This window comes from Alosa alosa, chromosome 3, assembly GCF_017589495.1.
Source record: "Alosa alosa isolate M-15738 ecotype Scorff River chromosome 3, AALO_Geno_1.1, whole genome shotgun sequence".
In the NCBI taxonomy this organism is placed as follows: Eukaryota; Metazoa; Chordata; class Actinopteri; order Clupeiformes; family Clupeidae; genus Alosa; species Alosa alosa.
In genome coordinates, this window is record NC_063191.1 from 4,874,964 (window position 1) to 4,896,549 (window position 21,586).

The following is a 21,586-nucleotide window of genomic DNA, read 5'->3' on the forward strand; positions in this document are numbered from 1 at the left end:
CATGCGTTCAGCTGGCCCTACTCTCTGCAGAGTACTACAATCTCTAACTGTGGAGTTCCCATACCAGGTGATGATGCTACCAGTTAGAACACTCTCTCAACAGCTGAAGTGTAGAAGGCCTTCATGATGGATGTAGAGACTTTGAATTTCCTTAGCTGACGAAGGAAGTAGAGTGGATTGTCTGGACTTCTTCAGAACATATTGAGTGTTAACAGTCCATGTTAGGTCTTCAGTAATGTGGACACCAAGGTATTTAAAACTTGTGACTCTCTCTACAGGTTGCCCGCTGATCATTAGTGGGGTGTAACTGTAGTTCTGCTGCTGCCTTCTGTAATCCACTACCATTTCCTTGGTTTTATTGATATTCAGTGTCAAGCTGTTAGATTGACACCACTGTGCCACCTCATCAACCTGATCTAAGTAGAGCTGTTCATTGTTGTTACTAATCAGGCCCAAGATCACTGTGTCATCTGCAAACTTGATGATGGAGGTATGACTACTGTTGGCTTTGCAGTCATGTGTGTAGATGTTGTACAGCAGTGGACTCAAAACACAGCCTTGGGGAGCACCAGTGCTGATGGTTAATGAGTCAGATCTCAGACCCCCCACTCTAACCACTTGTGAACGGTTGGTGAGGAAGTCAAATATCCAGTGACACAGGGTGGTGTTTAGTCCTAATAATGTGTGTGCTCACGTCACTGAGATTACTGTATGCCAGTAACATAATAGCATCTCTCATTATCTCTCTCTCTCTTTCGTTCTCTCTCTCTCACTCTCATTCTCCCTCTCTCTATATGCATGATAATCTCTGTGAAATGTGAAACTCCTACACCATGACGGCTTTGTCATGACACATGCTATTTATACAGCAAGAATAACACCTGGTGGGTGAGAGACACAGGATCAAAAGAGATGGGAAAACAACACAAGATCAGTGTGATATGTGGCCCCAAGCCAGAACTGGTATTAGGATGGTTCAGCAGCAATAACACCTTGAATTAGATTACATTACATTACATTACATTACATTTGGCTGACGCTTTTTTAACCAAAGCGACTAACAACATGGTAAACAGTAAGTTTTAGAACAATTCTCACAATTTTAGGACAGTTGAAAAAACATTAGAGTACAGTAAGAATAAGTGTGTCGGTGAGTGCTGTTTTTAACAGTTACTTGTCAGTTTAAAACAGCTGGTGAGTGCTAGGATCAGTAAGACTTGTTGTAAGTGTTGCTATGAGAGTAGATGTTCTCTAAAGAGCTGGGTCTTCAGGAGTTTTTTGAAAGTGGAAAAGGATGTCCCTGCCCTTGTAGGAACTGGCAGTGTGTTCCACCAACGAGGAACAACAGATGAGAAAAGTTTGGTTTGGCTTGAGCGCACCGGTGGTAGAGCTAGACGTTGTTCGTCAGAGGAGCGCAGCGGTCTGGAGGTAGTATAAGTCTGTATGAGGGCATTCAAGTAGGTGGGAGCAGAACCGGAGACTACTTTGTAGGCAAGCGTTAGAGACTTGAATTTGATGCGGGCCGCCATAGGTAGCCAGTGTAGCTGGATGAGCAGCGGGGTAACATGTGCCCTTTTGGGTTGGTTGTAGACCAGGCGCGCCGCCGCGTAGATCATGAGAAACTCATTCAAACACTCAAACTCGTATTGGTGTGGGTTGTGGAAGGTACAATGGTACATTTGAGAGTGTGGGGAAGTCCAAAGGGCAGGTAAATTCCCCTCAATATCAATAACATACAGTATGACACTATCACATTGGCATTACAGAACTGAAAAAAGATAAGGGGTTGATTGAGAAAGGTCTGATATAGCCTGGCTAACGTCAGACCTTATCTCATTGAGATGGGGTCTGGGAACTAGACATTAATTTTCTCGTATTTGAAACGTGGTTTACGAATGCCCAGAGCCATTTATTGGGCGCACTTAATGTCTATCAAATGCGCCTATGCGTAGCTCATAACGGCTTCGGTGTGTCGTCATCATCTTGCTGCCCTCCCTCCGTTCTGTGATTGGTCCCCTAACTGAGGCGAAAATTTGCTCCATGGAATCCAGGCTGCCTAGCTGCGTGAATAAAATTGCGCAAGTAAGGCAGCATGGGAAAACACAGGCTAGGTCTGATATACAGATGGGTCTAAAAAAGAGAATCATGAAAAAATGTGCCCCCTCCTTTTTTGCTTTAGTGTCGATTATTATGGCTTACAGCTCATGAAAATAATAACAATATGACAAACACTGGTAATAATAGCATGTCACAGTGAAGTATGTAGTCAGTAGCTGGTTCAGAGTATCATGTCTGTATGCTTTATTACCTTTATCTGCTCTTGACACTGGCCGACTGATCGTTATGTTTAGTACTGAGAGCCAGACGTCAGGCGCATGGCACCTGACATCGTAGACAGCAGCTGATGACATCATGGGACATGCGTCACTGGACTTTGTTTACAAATACCACTGTTTTCAGTGTTCAGGTCACATGACTGCTTTAGAGATTTACTGACCAGGGAGCGTCCTTTTAGATTTGAAGATACTGAAGACTGAAGATCCCCATCATTAAGAAAAGGAGATCACCTCCCACTACTGCCAAAGCAATGCCAAACATGTCAAAACAAAAGCCGCATGGCCTGGGGGCGGGCCAAAGTGCGTAGACAACAGCATCCACCTGATGCTCATTGGCCAGACCAGAAGAAGTGTTTCATCATGTGCGTGTCTTGGGATAAAATAAAGTTGTTGTCATTCATACAAGTCTGCACACAGTATAGTTTTGGAAATGTTGCAATCTGTTACTGAAATGTGGTGAAAAGTGATGTTGAAGTCAGCCGAAACTTATGAGTAACAATTACAGTAACACCAACCTGTTGATGTATGTACAAATGATATGAAATACATAAATAAACAACTATATAAGTAAATATTGGAATAATTTGGATGCTGGGATTTGTCTTTAACAAACTTGTTTCCACAGATACAGTGTACAGATGAGGTCCAGATATCAAGAACTCTTGTTACATAGTGGCCTCTACTGTCCCTACTGGAGACAGGCGCCCTGGGCTGATAAAACCAGACGTCAAAGTCTGGCTTCAGATAATATAAGTTCTGCCATATATTGGTTACCTGTGCGCTTAACACCAATTAGCTGATCTACCTGAAGGTAATCTCTTAAGAGTTGTGTTAATTATACCTATTATAACTAGCTGATTAAGTGAATGGTTGGAACATTTTAAAACTTTAGGAATTTAGAAGTATAATGAGGAATAATGTGCAGCTGACACTACAAACTGCAGTCTTAAAATCTGAAGAATATAAAGTTGTCTGTCTTTCCGCTTCTCACAAGGCAGGCAGCACAGCGGTCCATCCCAGAATGTAGCCTGGTGAGGAGAGGACATCTCAGGCACACGTCTGCTCTATTTCATATCAGTACCTAAAGCTAGTTACATAGCCAAAATGACTTACCTGGGCCAAGCAACATCAGCATTTCCACTGATCCCACAAAGCTAACGTATAAGCTTGATAAGTGTATTTGGCAACAAAATTCCCAGTGAATAACCAGATCTGTTAATTTATTTCTGGATCTTTTAATCTATTATTGAAGGAGAAACACGTCTAGTAGCTCCAACCTGCTACCACCAAATGTTCATGTTCACAGGGTTGGTGAAGGTTGGATATTCTGACAACTGTTATTACTTGGAGAGGGAGAAGGTTCACCGGAGCACACAGAGATGGCTTTTAGTTATTTTATTGTAGTGCACAGCAATAGACTAATAAACATTTTGACACTTCTGTGTCTTGGTAATAAACGTTGGTAATGGAATAAACATTTTGACATTTCTGTGTCTTGGTAAGTGTGTCGTGATCAGTCCTCTCCCATTAAGCACCAGACATGAATTCAGAAGTGCGGTGCGGTTATTACTGTACTTGTCGCACCAAAAGCCAAATCTCAGCTTTTTATTACCACTCCGTCTCTCATTTGTGCCATATTCATGTGATATGACTGTCCTTACTTACATAGGGCAGCCACTGTAGTTTCCTCCCAGTGTTTGTTTGTCCCCTTGAGGGTGTACAGAGGTCAGATGATAGCTGTCTGCGCCAGGGGTTTCTTCCTCTCTCTCGCTGTCCTTGTGAGCAAGGTTGGAGTTCTCTCTGCAGAAAGTGTGATCTAGTCTCGCCTATAAGTGATTGGAGCTCTCTCTGCTGAAAATGTGACCTACCTAGTCCCATTGAAGTTCTCTAAGCTGAAAGCATGATCTATCTATTCTCATCTCTAAGTGATTGGAGTTCTCCAAGATGAAAGTGTGATAGTCTCATCTATAAGTGATTGGAGTTCTCCAAGATGAAAGTGTGATAGTCTCATCTACAGAGCTGGACAGTAACGGAGTACATTTACTTGAGTACAAGAGTAGCCTACATTATCCCTAATAATCAAACAATCTAGCAAACTGACTAGCAACACCTACCTAACAAACCAACTAATTTACATACTTGCTAAAGTACTTTCCTCCATAGAGTACCTTTGAGATCACCCTGGACCCTAAGACTGCATGACCAAGCCTCAGTCCTTCTAAACACAGCGAGCTGAGATCCCACTCGTCTGAGCAGCACTAGGTGAACTCTTCCACATGTAGTTCCACAGCCAGTTCATAAGGGCACAGTATGATGTATAGCTGATGTTTACATTAAACATAGATTGATCATCAAAAGGCTATGACAACAACAGAGAGAATGATATATGTTGACTTGTATGATAGTTTCCGTCTTACTTGTAACACAGTGAGTAACTGTTTGCACATTAATTATGAATATATTTTTGTTATCACAGTAGTATTTTGATCATGTCTGAATGCTGAAACACAGAGATAAGGCTGTTCGAGTGCAAATAAAGTAACACCAAAGTTTCCACATTCCCCTGTGTGTTTGTGATACTTTTCTAATGCCATTAAACATTAACATTAGTAAATAGAGTTTATATGTTTCTGCTCAGTATGTGTCACTTCTGCTTTTTCTGTTGCAGCTGCATTTGCAGCTGCACATAGCTGTAGTCTGTATGAAACTAAAAGGGACCTACTGTAGGTCAACAAGCATGCAGCTCACAACCTTTCCTCAAACCAAAGATGAGCTTGTGTCAGAAACACGCTCCATGTGTTTCCTAAAATAGCCAAATGTCGCAAATAAAATGCTGCTTAATGTTCTCAAATGTAAATCAGTGTAAAAACAGTTCACAAGTCTAGTATAGTTCTCCAGTACAGTCTTTTCTCCAGGAGTCTAGTATAGTTCTCCAGTACAGTCTTTTCTCCGTCTTTCCTCCAAGAAGACGGCGTGTCACTCTTGGGGGTATCCCTGAAGGCACGGGGCGCGCGGCCTGCGTGACGCGTCGGCTGGCTACAGCAACGAGAGGGGAATCCCGGAAGTGAGTCTTCCGTGGCGCGTGCCTTCAAAACAACCAGCGGGAGACACAGATTAGCGGCAGCCCGGTCAGTAGCATTAGAGCGGGCACTTTAGGTCCAATGCATAGAGAGAGGGAAGAAAACTACTTTCCTGCCTGACGTGGTTTGGCAGGCCGTTATGGTGTCCAATTCTCCCTCGAGTGGCTGGGAGTCCCGTGATCGTCCGGCGTGTCACGTTTGCGTGCGTGGTATCAATCCGATCGGGCCGAGGAAACCAGCAGAGGCTGTCTATCCAGCGAGGAGGGATCCGAAGCACCGGCGACAGCGGAACACCAGCAGGGGAGACGAGCACCTGCGTCTGGGCAGCCGCCTCATGGTAAGTCTCGGGTGTCTTTTATCAGACCTGGGTCCCGTGCTTTGGATGAGTAGGGGGTGGGGTGATAGTTCAGTTCATGGGCGCCATCTGTAGTAGTCAATTGTCAGCCCGCCCACCCTTAATAAGCTTCCCAACCCCAGTGTAAACAAACACACGTGAATCATGTCAAAATCGCTGCATTCGCAATATCAGTGTAAACAAATCGTGCGTGCTTAACCATCACAGCAATCACAATAGCTTAGGAATTACACAAAGCCCATATCACGGTGGTTCACTGCAATCAAGGTGCCAACACACAAGATAAAATACTGACAAAAAACGTTTACAGTACTGGCCCGTTTGACATTGCTCAAAGTAGGCTAATATTTAATGTAAACCTTTGACAGAGTTGAACCATGCCTTCTCTGATTTTTTTTATTTTTTATTTCATCCACATCTGTTTGCCTTTTCTTTAGGTGATTGAAGAATGCAAAGTTTGTATTTATTGCAGTTGGTCAAAGGTAAGCAGTGATATTATTAAATGGTTTCTAGAGACCACTAAGCAAAATCATCCTCTTAGGATCCACCCTTGTCCCCAGCAGGGGAAGCTCTTGCTCACTCCAACAGTGAGGGATGATGAGGGAGAGGAGGGAGAGGAGGAAGAGGATGATGAAGGATTTCTGCTCTATTGAGATGAGAAAACAAGAGTAAGGCACTGAATCTCCCCCTATTACCAACACTGCTACTGTTTTTAGTTTTTGTATTTCAAAGAGATTTGCAGAGCTGTTATCTAAAACTAGGCCTACTGGGATACCAACACCCACACTTGCCAGGCAAAAGATCAACAATAGCACAATTAGCATTTAGAAAATCCAGTGGGCTTGGTTACGCTTGTGTGTCATGTGGACATTTCTGTTTTTACACAAAGAAATCCCTCCTTTCATCCGGTCCATTGAAAATGTTTTAGACAGTCTAACTAGGTGACTAACTATTTACAGTACTAACCCATTCTTCTTCAGTTCACTTCACAATGAAGCCAAAGACAACAAACCAAACCCTTAACCTGTCATGGGACTATAGACAAATGCGATCATCAGTGTTTGGAATAACGCCGTTTAAAAGAACGGCGTTACAATGTTATTTTTTCACTAACGGGGTAATCTAACTAATTACTTTTCCCGTCGTTACAAGGCCGTTAACGTTACTGGACGTTAAATGTGGTGCGTTACTATGCATTGATTGAATAAACTGTGTAATCCGAACGCACCCTGGCTCACAGCTAGTGAGGAGGTGGGTTAATAGAGCATCACAGTCCCGCCCACAGGAGTTTCCGGAAGTAAGAATTCAATGCAATTTCTCCATTGACAATTCGGGTATAAGCCATAAAAACTTAACTGCGCATGGTAGACTCAAAACCAGCTACGGCTGTACTAAGCGATTGTGTATGCTCATATAGACGCCAAAAGTTCACGGGGCACTAACCTCGTTTTGAGATAAATGTCTTTTATTCGCGATGTCTTGGATAAGTACTTCATAACCCACAATCCTGAACAATCCCACAATCCCACAGTGATGCCTCTGATTGGTGGAAAGGCCGTTAAGGTCATAGTTTGAAACTTTATCAGCGAAAATTATTGACAAAGATGGCGGAGTCTTTTACTGCCTATGGCGAAAATCTTAATGTGAATAAAAACTTTCAAGACGAACATTGGTACTTGTATCAACAAGGATTGTGGTTTATATATCACACAAACTTAGTTTAGGGCCAATACACCATCAAATAGAACACTGTAAATGCTAGTTTGAACACTTAACTTTTCAGGTAGCCAATAGGCTAGCTAATCATTAGCCTGTTGAGGCATAAAAAGCCCTGTATATCCCCATTAAGTACTTAAACCTTTGAACTAGCTAGCTAGCTGGTAGCACAAGCTGGATGCTACCACCGGCTAGACACTGCAGTAAAATGGTTAGCAAACCGTCCATGCCCCCGTGAATATTTCACTGTTTCAATGACGAAATCAAGAGTGTCCAAAGGGGTAAAAACCACTTTAAATTGGGTCACATTATTGACTGTTGTGTGTCGAGGGTCAGCTTGTGGGTTTTGTAAGGGCCAGCATGAGGGACAAGACCTATCAAACCTACGAAGTTGTGTGGTGAGTTTTGCAGGGAGGTTGGTAATGCTAGTTAACATTAGCTAGGCTACTGTAGCCTTCATACTGTACGAGCCATATCATCGATCATTAACCTAGAAATACTTCTTCGTACATTTAATAAACACTTTGTGTAATAATTCACAGCAAGTTAATAAACTGAATATGGTGGTCAAAGAGCAGACCATGCACCGGCCCATGCATCAGGATGGCAGTCTGATACGAAGCACTGTACAATGTTGCTAACGTTAACCGCTTTCAGACACACACACGATATAAAATACGCGATGGTAAATATAACATTCAATACCAAAACACTATTATTTACACGATTACTCCTGAAATTACCGCTATTAACTGCACATTCACTATATAAAAACCACTGTTTAAGAGGAAAGGGTTCGCGTGCTGTCGCGGTTGGAAATGATTTCGCGCTGGTTCGTGCTGCTTATATATTGCTGCTTTCGAGATGTCTCGTAAATCATCGTACACTCACCCGTACAACATGTACCAATGACTGGCTTCAGGAACGCCTTTCTCTCGAGCCACGAGGGGCATTAGCAGGAGGCAAGTCATTGTTATTGTTTTGTGCTACATGTAGCCTCTAGCTAAACGGCTGGAAAACAAATTGTTACATTGTATTGCAGGCACAGCAAGACCGTGCAATGCATGAATTGGTGACCGGATTGAAGCAGCATTGTAATCTAGTGTGTAAGAGCATTACATCAACTTTAACATGACCAACACAGTACATATGCAAAAAAAAATACATGCCATCTCATCTCAACTATGGGCGCAGCCATGTTTGTTGTAAGGTCAGACGCGTCCACCTCGGGTACCCTCAAGTACTCGAGGTAAAGTGGGCGTGCCTGCCCAAAATGCCGCAAGAAAGCTGGGTAATTTACACTTTCCAACTCGGGCGGCGGATTTACGAGACATTTACGAGACATCTCGAAAGAAGCATATTTTTCAGTGAGGCGCGGTGGTTTATGGGATGAGTAGTTCCTTCGCTCGGAAATGAAAATATGTACACAGTCTTGTACCTTTGACTTTTTTTGGACTTTCTCTTCGTTTTTTCACTCGAAATGATATGTTGTATGCTTATGAGTTACGCCGTAGCTGATTAGCCTAAGACATGCTCTAAAACTCTTTAGATACGGATTTTTCCAAAACGTCAATGGAAATGAATAAAATAGAGATTTGACAAAACAGCAGAGGTCAGGAGCAATCTGAAAAGTTGGACTTTTCAAGGTGGAGATAAGCACTACTTCACATTCATCAAGGCAAAAACATGCATGTGATGTGTACATTATGTCCAGGAGCGAAGACTTTGTCGACATCCATTGTAAGCAACTCTAATTTAATGAAGCATCTCACACACGCATCTAAAGCTAGTGGCCAAAAACACCGATACCTCCACCAGATGATAGCTCGCCATCCACTAGCAAAGAAAGAGTCGGAGCAAAGGCCTCCAAGCAGCAAAAGCTAGATCTTTCTGCCTCACAACAAAAACCTATGACACAGGCTGAAGTCAACCATAGGTCTGTCAATGTGCAATATCTTGAATTTCCCCTTGGGGATCAATAAAGTATCTATCTATCTATCTATCTATCTATCTATCTTTTTTTGTAACAGTAACGCAAATAGTTACTTTCCCTGGTAACGAGTTAGTCTTATCATAGAGTAAATCAGTTACTATCTCAGTTACTTTTTGGAACAAGTAGTGAGTTACTATAACTAATTACTTTTTTAAAGTAACGTTCCCAACACTGGTGATCATACACCTCTCCAAACCAAACCCTTAACCTGTTATGAGAGTATGGACACGTGCGATCATACACCTCTCCAAACCAAACCCTTAACCTGTCATGGGACTATGGACAAGTGCGATCATACTCCTCTCCAAACCAAACCGGCAGAGCTGATGAAGCCAGCACACTCATCAGCACTCTTCAGCAATTGGTTTTGCTTCTGCTATGGTCAGCACTTCTGACATATGGAAGTGAAAGCTTCTGACATATGACTGCGACATGACCTGACCTCTAAGATAGTTGCAACAACTATCAACAACAGCGTATTTTAATATTCATTTTAGAAACCACAATGTTTTTCCCAAAACTCAGAGAAACTGCTATGTCATCCAAATGAACACACATTGTAAAAAGGGGAAATATTCAACGCAGGGAAGGTAAAATCATCTCCCCACTGTGTTTCAGCATAATTGTAGTTGAGATCTATTTTCAAAACACCAAAAAACACACAGAAGAAGAAGGGTTCACTGGCCTGCTTCTGTGAGTCACTTTTGCCAGTTTGCAAATGGAGTGCACTCGCCTTATTCACCTGCCGGCCATTGTAAGCCAGAACGAGGCTACACGGTACACTTGCCATTACACTTCAGTCCAGCAGATGGTGGTAATGCACTCCGTTTGCAAACAAAAACACTCAGAGAAAAAGAAGGGGTTGCTAGCCTGCCAGAGTCATGTATATCTATGGCCAGAGTAACCTTCTTCTTCGGTGAGTTTGTTTTTGGCAGTTTGCAAATGGAGTGTAGTGCATTACCACAATCTGCTGCTGGAGGTGTAATGGCGACCCACTAGTAGCCTCGTTCTGTCTTACAATGGCCGCCAGATGAATAAGGTGAATTACTTGGTTTATAACCTTAAACTGAGAAATCAGTTCCTCATTTGGTTAACTCCACCTATGAGCCTGCTGGTGGTGGTGGTGTGTGTGTGTGTGTGTGTGGGGGTCAGTGTTTCTACCCGCTACAAACAAACTATTTAGTCTTACTGCAAGCGATGAGAGACTGCCCAGATATGACAGAAGTACTCTGGTGAATATCTAGACATAGTGTGTTAGTTAATGGTAGATGACACTTTGTACCTCACATTTAGGTTTACATTTCAACACAGAATACTTTTGTCACTCAGACTACTTCTGTAACTTGTTCACTTCATTGCCACAAACTGTTTTTCAAGACTGTGGGAAGAGGAGCTGGTTCATTTCAATCATCCGAAAACATATTTTCTGTGGACTAATAGATATTGATTGAGACTGGATATAGATAAACTTTGCAAAAATGGCCTGGGCAAGTGAGTACATTTTTAATATAGTAGCTTAACTATGCTTTATTTGTTTAATTCCGTATATGTCAGTTATTTAGTCAAGTGATGAGATTCCAGCATGATGGCTTTCTAAACAGAGAAGGCTCTATCTGAGACTGGACAGAGGAAATAAGAAACTGAGGTGATTGAATCATTGTGAAGAGAATGAACATGCAGAATTAATGAAAACACTTTTGGAAAATATGATGGCCTTAGCAGAGAGAAAATTCGACCATGAATACAGTTTAAAGTTAGAAGTAAACTCTTGGGGAAAACCTAACTTTTTCCCAAACTTTCGTATAGTACAGTAGATAGAGAAGTTGCTTGTTATATTTAGTTTGTATCATGTTGTAGTGATGCCTACCATTGACGGATCGAGGGGGTGGCTTCGGGGGCTCAAGCCCCGAATCTTTTTTCAAAAGCTTTTTTTGTATGTATTTTCAATTTCCAACGATTCTAATTTCTAATTTGACTTCCCTATACATTTCTCTATAAATGTTACAAAATGTAGGCTACTATTCCAGAGCAAATAGGCTATCCCTTATTTTCAAAGCCCAATATTGACAGATAATCTGATTTCCCACACAATGAGTTTAGGCAATGCCAGAGCCGAGATGTAGCGGTTTACGTCATAAAACATAAAACATAAGTTCAGAGCGGCGCAGTCAGTTTAAACAGCATGCGGTGAGAAAAACTATTGTCAAGACATTAGGCAATTAGGCTACTGTACCCCGGTATACAAAAATAAAATTACTGCTATTCATAGTCTCAATGACCGAATCAGTAGATTTACCTGTTGTCAGTTGAGTTTGTTCAATTAATTTATTGTAGGCTAGTAGCCTAGGCAAATATGAAACGGAGATGTAACGTGGCTACCGGCGGGATTTTGAACTTGCATGTTTCATGCATTTTAGGGCAAACAATACCATGAGATTGATGTGTTCTCCATTTGAGGAACGTAATCAATTGCGGACGTGTACAGACAGCTCAGATACAGAGCACATATAGGCCTAAGTTATACTACTTTCACTTTCTAGAGTGCGCATTAATTATGTAAAAGATGCTTCATACCAAAACAATGATCAAACATTATCAAATGTATCATGACGTGTTGTCACAAAGACTATGGCAACTCCAATTAGAAAATCGAAACCAAAATCATGTAAGTATAAGTGTTCTTTGACGCCTTTACGCCTATAAGAAAAATGCGATTTCAGTTCAAAATGAACTTTAAGCCCTGAATTAAACTTAGCTTCATGTGTTCCATTGAACATTATAACAAGTGCGTTTTCAATGTGTGGGGGTTGTGCTAAACCTAACCATAAGGCTACTTTTGCCAGAGTTCAAAGTAAAAATGTAGCATCCCATCAGGGTTATCTATACTAGCCTATAATATACAAACCATAACTCATAAAAACGCTTAAATAACTAAGTGCCTGCTGATCAGATAGGCTATGCCTATGTGGCAAGTGGTATAGATTTTATACAATAGCTGACTACGCCACGATGGGACTTGCACCCAAAGATATAATTCAGAGATCAGTATCCTTAACCCAGTAAGGCACTCAGGTTCGTAGAACTGACAGAGACATGGTTCCATAAAAAATTAATTTATTTTTACACTGTAAATTCACATACACATAACACAGGAAGAGGGCTGAGGCTTACTGGTGGAAGGGCAGTGGCTAATAATGAGTATCCGAAGGAGGCACCCCAATCACACGTGCTTGGTCACACACACACACGGCAATGATACACTCCGTGAGAGACAAAGGTCACAGCACACAAAGATGGGAACCCATCACCACCAGGAACTGCTCCCACTTTCGGCTCTCAGCACCTAAACAGAGGGGACGGACAAGGATTACAGAACTACTCACATAAAGTGTAACAAAGTAAATCAAACAACAACCAATAAAACAGACAGTCACACTAAGGATCCGCAGCGTCACAGCCTCCCCTTAGTGAGGACCAAACAAATAAACAAAGATTAGTGCAAACAGAAAGACAAATCACAAAACCAAGGTCAACACTTTGGCGATCAACAGCACTAGGGGAAACGGCCTCCAGTCAAGTGTATAAGTAACAGACAGACAAACATAGGCTACAAACAACACAGACAGACGCAGAACAGAGTAGAACAATCAATAAAGTGGGGTCTGTTCGTCAAACACCCATTCCTTCATAACGAGCGCTATAGCACCCGAATGAGTTCCAGCGGCCTTCTAGCCCAAGGCCTCTATGCATAATCCCACTAGCGTAGGATTACGACAAGCTAGCTGCAGGCCACGTTAACTGTGGGACCAGTGGTGCTGATTAGACGGGCACGTGAAGAAGTCGTAGGCTAAAAATTATGTAGGCAAAGCAGCTCTTATCGATGTAGCCAATTGACAGCCGCACCCCTGCTACGACAAAGCACTAAGTGTGAGTAACAATATAAAAAGACTATCAGTAAAATATCACAGGAAGCGCGATCATACCTGCGGCGATGGCAATTGTCAGGGAGGTAAACAGGGGCGGGCCTTTGACGTCTGGCATAGCACAATGAGGGTACTTGAATTTAAATACAGGCACTGTTGTACTGATTGGCCCATATCTGGCTACCGAGAGCCACTCACGATGCAGCCACCTGTGCTTGAATGAAAAGTGGGCACTGTACCACTTCATTCTGCTACACCTATAGACCCCTCTTGAAAGACCCAAAGAGCCAGTCAGATATACCTTGAGTCTCACATTTTTAAAGTCTCAATGTGTCCATTAGTATACACAGAATTCACTAGAAATCATTATTTAAGGGGTTATTTTTCAAAATGTTCTGTCGGGGGTGTATGCCCCCGGACCCCCCTAGCCTTCCTGTGTGTGACACTGGGCTAAGCCCCCAATGTTTCAAATGTATGGCTCCGTCCCTGATACCTACTGCATTATGTACAACATTTGTATGTTCTGCCTGTACAGTGTCAATTCTGCTTTATCTGTTGCAGTATGGGTGAATGCAACTAAAATGGTAATATTCAGCAACAAAGGACTGAGTTTGACACAGGTAATCTGTCTAGTGGTTTTTGGCACTGTTACAATCCTTAAAGGTGCTTTAAGCAACGTTATGTGGTTTTTAAGCTAAAACATTTTTGTCACATACTGCTAACATCACCTCACCATCTAGCTATCTGCCTGTCCCCTGACACTGTAAAAAAATATGCGATAAATCTCTATCGACAGCCCAGGCTCCAAAAACGGCAACAAATAACAACTGCCTAAACAATACAAATATAAAAAACTGTTCCAGCCAATCACTGACGAGATGCGCGTTTAGGAGAGTTTCATTTGCACAGGAGGGAGAGGGAGGGAGTAGCGAGCTAACTCTCTGTTTTGTTTGACTGTCAAGTGACGTTACCTAACATTGCATAGAGCACCTTTAACCTTTGAATAGTCATAATAGCCCTTAAATGACAAATTATCATGAAATCTCTCCAAACTAGCAAACCAATACACCTATTTCTATTGTACAATTTTCTTTGCAGAAGCACACTCCCGTGGTGATATATTTTGCTTTCGATGAGATTAAACAGATCAGAACACAGCTGGATGGACTGAAACGGGTAATGACATAAGGGATTTAGAAGGATGATGGGGGCCAATACAAACCCACTACCACCATTTTCTAGACTCATGAGTCACAGAATAAATGTCTCTGCCTCTTATATTATCTCTTATTTAACAAAGGGTTTGGGAAATCAATTTAAAAGAAGCTCCACGGAACATGACCGGCCAAACATGAGTGAGTAATGTTGCATATTTAGCATCTGTTGAGACCACTGTGTTGAAATAGTAGCCTACTAATTGACCGTTCACAAAAGCCACGCTCCCTAGTGATTGTTACTACGCCCATCAAACTCAGAACGGAGTTGTCTAGAAATTCAATACAGTAGCTGTCACTCTGTAAAAGTAACAGCACAAGAGGCTCTTTTAGAGAGCCACGGACCTACTGGGGGCGTGGCTTTTGCGAACAGTCAATTGAAGTCAAAGTTACATTTTTGATGTGTTAGTGGTAGTAATACTATTTCATATTATGTTCTTAATGTGGACAGTACAAGGAGATAAACAATAATAACATCTGTGTTGTTCATGTAGAAAGTATCTGATGAGGATAGCCAGGCATTTCAGGTATGTGTTTATTGTATTTCTCCAAACTGTATTTTACAACCAAGCCTCGTCTCCTATCACACTAGCAATCACATGTGATTAATGATTCACTGGCTTCTGATACATTTCCTACTGTATGCAGCTGTACCCTATGCACTGTAAAATCTGATAGCTATTTTTACTTAAAATGTTTAGTTAGTATTACTCAGCTTTTTAGTATTACTCAGTCTTTTGTTGATTATGCTGATTTTGTCATTTGAGATTACTTAAAAATTTGTGAAATTTAATGTTGAGCTGAAAAATAAAAAATGATGTTGATGATGATGATGTTTTTTTCTTTTAACTATTAGTAAGGTTAACAAACTAATTTTACAGTGTAGCACAAACGTCAGCAATTCAAGTGTAGTTTACTTGATTGTTTACTTTTCTACCTCAAAATTAAGTAACACTCATGTTATGCAAGTAATCTCAACAAAAGACAAAAACTGAATTCTACTTATAACATTTTAAGTAATGCACTAATGCACACTCACTCTTCTCTGTTGAATTGCTCTCTGAGAACTCATCACATAAATATCACATGCATGTGACATGAAAGTGCACAGTCTCAGCTTTCAATTTTTTTTTTTACAAATTACCTTTTAATTTACAATCATTTTTACATTCTACATTTTTACATTCTGCCTGCAGCTCTGCGTCCATCTCCACACCCCTTCTTCTCAGTGGAATAGCTCTTGAGGTCCTCACTGACAAAATGTAGGCCTATATCGTAATAAAGAGAGTGAGATCCTATTCTTCTGAGAGCAACATCAACACTTCACAACAACAGAGTGAGATCCTATTCTTCTGAGAGCAAAATGAAAGAAACAGAAAAACTTCTTCATGGTCCTAGCAAGCTTCTTGGTGCACAGAGGCCTTTCACTCAAAGATGAACATGGCAGGACTGTAATTGTTCTGTAGACGTCAATTTCCATCACCATCGTTTTTCGTTTTGATCTGTAGCCCCCCCCCCCCCCCTTGCTGGTTGGACCCCCCGAATGGAGGGTAGGGCAGACACATTTTTGTAAATATCTTGAGAACCGTAGGGTTTAGGAGGACCACCTTTTTTTTGTATGTTAATCTTAAGGGGCCATGTCAACCCATTCCATAACCACTCATTTCATGTATAGCGCCACCTAGTTAAAAACAAAAAAGTAAAAATGAGATGTAATCACAGGTATCTGTGACCTAACATGGTCAAAACTGCAGGAAATTGGAAGTGTAGGATCATTATGACACCCTCTGTATGCACGCCAAGTTTTGTGGAATTCCGTTCATGGGGGGCCACACAATAAATTAATTTATGTTACTGTACACCAACTGGCCTGTAGGTGGCTAGACACAGTTTTCTGTGAATATCTTGAGAATTGTAGGGCCTACTGTAGGAGGACCACCTTTTTTGTATTTTGGTCTTAAGGGGCCATGTCAACCCATCCCATTACCACTCATTTCATGTATAGCGCCACCTAGTTAAAAAATAAAAAGCAAAAAATTAGGTGTTGTAATCACAATATCTCTGGCTGACATGGTCAAAACTGCAAAAAATTTAAAGTGTAGGATCATTATTAACACTTTTGTTCATGAGGGGCCATACAATAAATTAATTTATGTGTACATTTAGTGACCGTATACCAACAGTTTTCTGTGAATATCTTGAGAACCGTAGGGCCAAGGATGATCAATTTTGCGTATTTTGCCTCCAGGGGTCATGTTAAGCCATTCCAAATGCACACATGTGCATAAACAGATATTCACACACACACACACACACACATACATTCACAGTAATCATACGTATGACACATACACACACAGTAGACATATGTACGCATGCATGCACATGCACACACACAGGCACACACATAGGCACACCCACAAGCACATGCACGTACGCACACACACACACAAACATAATCACTTACATGCACACATGCACACAATTCAAAAAATTCTCAGAATTATGAACAGGCAAGATGGGGGTGGGGTTGTATAAAATGCATTTTACATGTGAAATCTATGAACTAATCATGTTTTGGTACTTGTTGTCTAGCAGATACCAGTGAGAATTGAGTGTGCATATAATGCAATTCAGTGAGACAGTTAGAATCCTATATGCCTTTCACCTTTTGTTTTTAGCCAGAAGCCAGACCAGCAGATGACAGGGACACTGTGCTGCAGGAGATGTTTTCCTTTGCATGAATGTTAAATTGAGGTCCTGACTCACCATGGTTGTTGGTTGGAAAGTTATTGGAGGGGAAAGGGGAAAGTTATTGGAATCAAATGTGTGAACTGCTTTCTTTGTTCCCAAGACAAGGGAGTGGGAACTAGTGTTGTGTGGTTGGGTCATTGCTGCTCAGTATGGGAAGCTACAGAGGCCACCTGAGAGCATAGACACGCTGCCCACAGGTGCACAGTAAGGTTCAAAGTGATTGTAAAGGCAAAGGTTAGACATGCAAAGTATTGCAAAACATTTAGTTGATGTGTTGTTCATATATGAGGCATAGAATGACTGACTATGATCATGTGAAGTCATGCTGTCTCTCCCTTGATGCGCATCATTGTAAATAAACTCTGTTCCTGATTTCTCATACTATTGGTCTGACTGGGTCTCTATTAAATCTATGGTATCAAAATTACCATCAGTAGTTTCCTTTGTTACAGTTGATTCCACGGTTGCAAAGCCTGCTTGTCAGTTCAATCATTGTTTACAATGATATGGGATGGTGATTACATTTTTTACCAGATCTACTTCATAGGTGCCTCAATGTACAGAATTAATAGCCCCCTGCCAGCCAATCAAAAATAGTATTTCTTGTCTCTTGGGGGTACATTTTCAATAATATGCCTTATTAGTATACTATGATTATTGTGTGGGTATTTTTGTATTTCCAAATTACTAATTACTTGTATTTTAATTACATTTTTCACATCAGTATTTTGTTTTTTATTTTGTTACATTTAATGAGCCAGTATTTGTAATTTGTAACAAAATAGTTTTTTATGTATTTGTGCCCACCTCTGAGTGCTCTGTGTGAGTAAGTGTCATGCTGATGGTGCAAATGAGTAAGTCCAACAGTGGAACTAGTAAAACTATAGAAAAACTATATATATATATATATATATATATATATATACACATATATAACTATATTAAGAAAAGGTATACGTGTGGCCACAATTCGGCTGTGGCATGGAGGGAGGGGTTATGCATATGTGCTAATATAGCACACAAACAATGAGGCAGTAATTCAGTGGTAAAAAGTTGCCAGTGGACAGACAGTACCCAAACATGGAGCAGGTGAAGAGGCAGACAGACTATGCGGAGAAGTCTATCTCTCCTCTTCCCTTAAGTTAAGCATTGAACAATTCAATGGCCCTGGGGACAAATGACTTCCTCAATCTGTCTGTTGTGCAAGGCAGTGAGCGAAGTCTCCAGCTGAACAGGCTCTTCTGCTTTACAATAGTACTGTGGAGTGGGTGACACTCATTGTCCAAGATGTTGATCAGTTTGTTCAGGGTCCTTTTGTCAGATACTGAAGTGATGCACTCCAGTTCAGCTCCGACTACAGAGCCATCTTTCCATACCAGCCTGTCAAGTCGCCCAGCATCCTTCTTCTTTGTGCTTCCTCCCCAGAATACCACTGCATAGAAGAGGACGCTGGCAACAACAGACTGATAGAACATCCTGAGGAGCTTGCTGCACACATTGAAGGGCCGCAGCCTCCACAGGAAGTACAGCCTGCTCGGCCCTTTCTTGAAGAGTGCGACAGTGTTGGCTGACCAGTCCAGTTTATTGTCCAGGTGGAGACCCAGATACTTGTAGGTGCTTACCACCTCCACATTGATCCCATCAATGTAGACTGGTAGCAGAGCGGGCTTAGACCTGCGGAAAATCCACCACCATCTCCTTGGTCTTTGAAGTGTTAAGTTGAAGGTGATTGAGTTTGCACCATGAATAAAAAATGGAAATTATTATCCCAGGAAGTCCCAAAAATATGACTTGAATAGAAGTTAGTTAGTTATTAACAATTAATTGATAAACATTTAAAATACTTTGAGCACTGATCCAGTCAGCATAGGCCTCTTACATTGTTTGCAGGTAGGCCTACATTTCATTCCATTTTCGATGGTAAGCGCGAAACAGCGCCAAAACAACCACCAGTGGCAAAAAGAGTATTACACGTGTACTGTTAAAGTGATGGTTCGGAGTAATTTCACCCTAGGGTCCTTTGCACCATGACCCCGGGCCAAACACCCTCCCAGAACCTGTTTTCCCTTGGTCGAACCCTGGACGAGTAGCGCTGTCAGAAACGAATGACTTTCTGCAGGTGTAATGGAACCAACTTAGTATCTCGTAAATTACCCCACTAATAATGCCCTGAATGGTACGAAACTTCTACAGTAGTACAACTATGTTCTTTAAACATAAAACGAGGCATTGGGAGGGTGTTTGGCTCGGGGTCATGGTGCAAAGGACCCTAGGGTGAAATTACTCCGAACCATCACTTTAAGACTCGCCATAGAGAATGAATGGGGAAAATTACGCAGAAAACCGGACTCTTGTAGAATTCATACTTGATTCAAGTCAGTCTAAACGTGTTATTGACTATAGGCTAGTTTTGGATGCTTTTACAAACATCCCACAGGGGGAGGGAGTGGGGCATTATGATACAGGGGTGTTTGCCTTGTCTGTTTTGTCCTCTTGTTATTATTATTATGTGAGGAATATTTGTTATGGTAATTAGGGCCCGAGCACAGACACATACCAATACCATGGCAACAGAAATAATGACAATTACACTGATGTCACATGATCAATTTTAACATACTTTTTTAACATACTCCTCCTAGACGGTTTCTCAGATTCATGTGAAATTTGGCAAACAAGAAGCTAAAATGTCACTGATGTTAAATTGTGAAGGAATTTTTGATATGTTGTAATAAGTTGTGATTTTAATCTTGCCACATAAACAGGAAATGTGTCATAAAGTTGCCATTGAATGAAAGTTGTCATTGAATGAATGGTCTGAAACTTCTCAGGTTAATAGATATTATGATTATGATGATATCCAGACACCCAAAGGGCCTGCCTGGCATAGCGCCACCACCTGGCCAAGCAGGAAATGTGCTTGAAATGGACAATGCCTTAACTGATTAATCTGACACTTTTCCGGTAATTTTCCTATATAAAACTTCTCCTCTCAAGTTAGAAAATGTAACAAGACTAATGGAAAATGAAACGTGGCGATCAGTGGCTTATTCCAGAAGTTGAAAACAATTAACAATGTAGAATAATCCCTGACAATGTCAAGAATGTAGATAGATAGATAGATAGATAGATGATAGATAGATGCTTTATTGATCCCCAAGGGGACATTCAAGGGTCTCAGTAGCATACAGACATCACACACATATAAACATATAACTAAACTCCACTGTACAATAAAGACAGTAGAAGATAAGAAAGATAAGAAAACTAACAAAACTAAATACTAAATACACTATATAAATTAAATTAAGAAAGTCCAATGTGCTTGAGGGTGATCAAGCATAAGACGCTTGTAGTGACAGGGCCGGGACTGGTAAGGTGCTAAAGGGAGTGATTGTCACGGTGAAGGTGCAAAATGTAATCCAACCATAGTCCTTTAGTTATGTGTGCATGGCAAGGTGCTCAAGAGAGTGAGTGTCATGGTGAAGGTGCAAAAAGTTGTATCATGAATCGTTCAAAAGTAATGACCAAAGGAACTTTGGGTCATTTTAAAAAACAGCATTTTTTCAGACTCATTAGCCTGTTTTTTAAGCTTCCATATCTCAGACAATAAAGTAGATACAAGCTTATTGTGCACAGTAGTTGCTGCTGGATATCACATAGTTGACCTGAAGTAGGAGGCAAATCCAAGATGGTCAGGTGGGATTTTTTAAAAAAATCTGTTGATTTGGCAGGGAATGTCCCAATAGAGAAGTGAAGCACAAGATCATGTAGCATGTGATCCCCCCCCATGTGATATGCCATTATGATCATAGTTACCCCAGATCAGGTCTGGGCTGGATATCTTACAACATGACAGCTTGTGTCAGGAGGATTCAGTATAAATAAACTTTGACCTTGAATTGGATCCTGAAAAACTCACTGACCTTAGTTGAACACTCAACTGATTAACTCATGCACGTGAGACTGTGGGGAAGTCCGACAGGTAGGTATAGTAGGGCCTCAGAAACATTACAAACATCACAAACATTATGACACATCACATTGACATTTCAGAACTGAAAAAAGACAAGGGCTTATTGAGAGAGGTGTTAGAGACATAACAGACACTAGTATCACTATGACACACAACAGTAATAATAGCATGTGATAGTAGCTTGACAGGTAGTAGCTGGTTCAGTATTGTGTCTGTATGCTTTATTGACTTCTGCTCCT

At 41.2% G+C, this 21,586-nt stretch overlaps 1 long non-coding RNA gene across 1 annotated transcript; it reads left to right on the top strand.

Moving 5' to 3' along the window:
* The first annotated feature begins 10,694 nt into the window (after positions 1 to 10,694).
* On the top strand, positions 10,695 to 16,121 carry LOC125291747. Its single transcript, XR_007193048.1, has 6 exons — positions 10,695 to 10,971; positions 13,965 to 14,023; positions 14,502 to 14,579; positions 14,704 to 14,758; positions 15,112 to 15,144; positions 15,814 to 16,121. It is a non-coding gene; the product is annotated as an uncharacterized LOC125291747 (long non-coding RNA).
* The last annotated feature ends 5,465 nt before the right edge of the window (positions 16,122 to 21,586 follow it).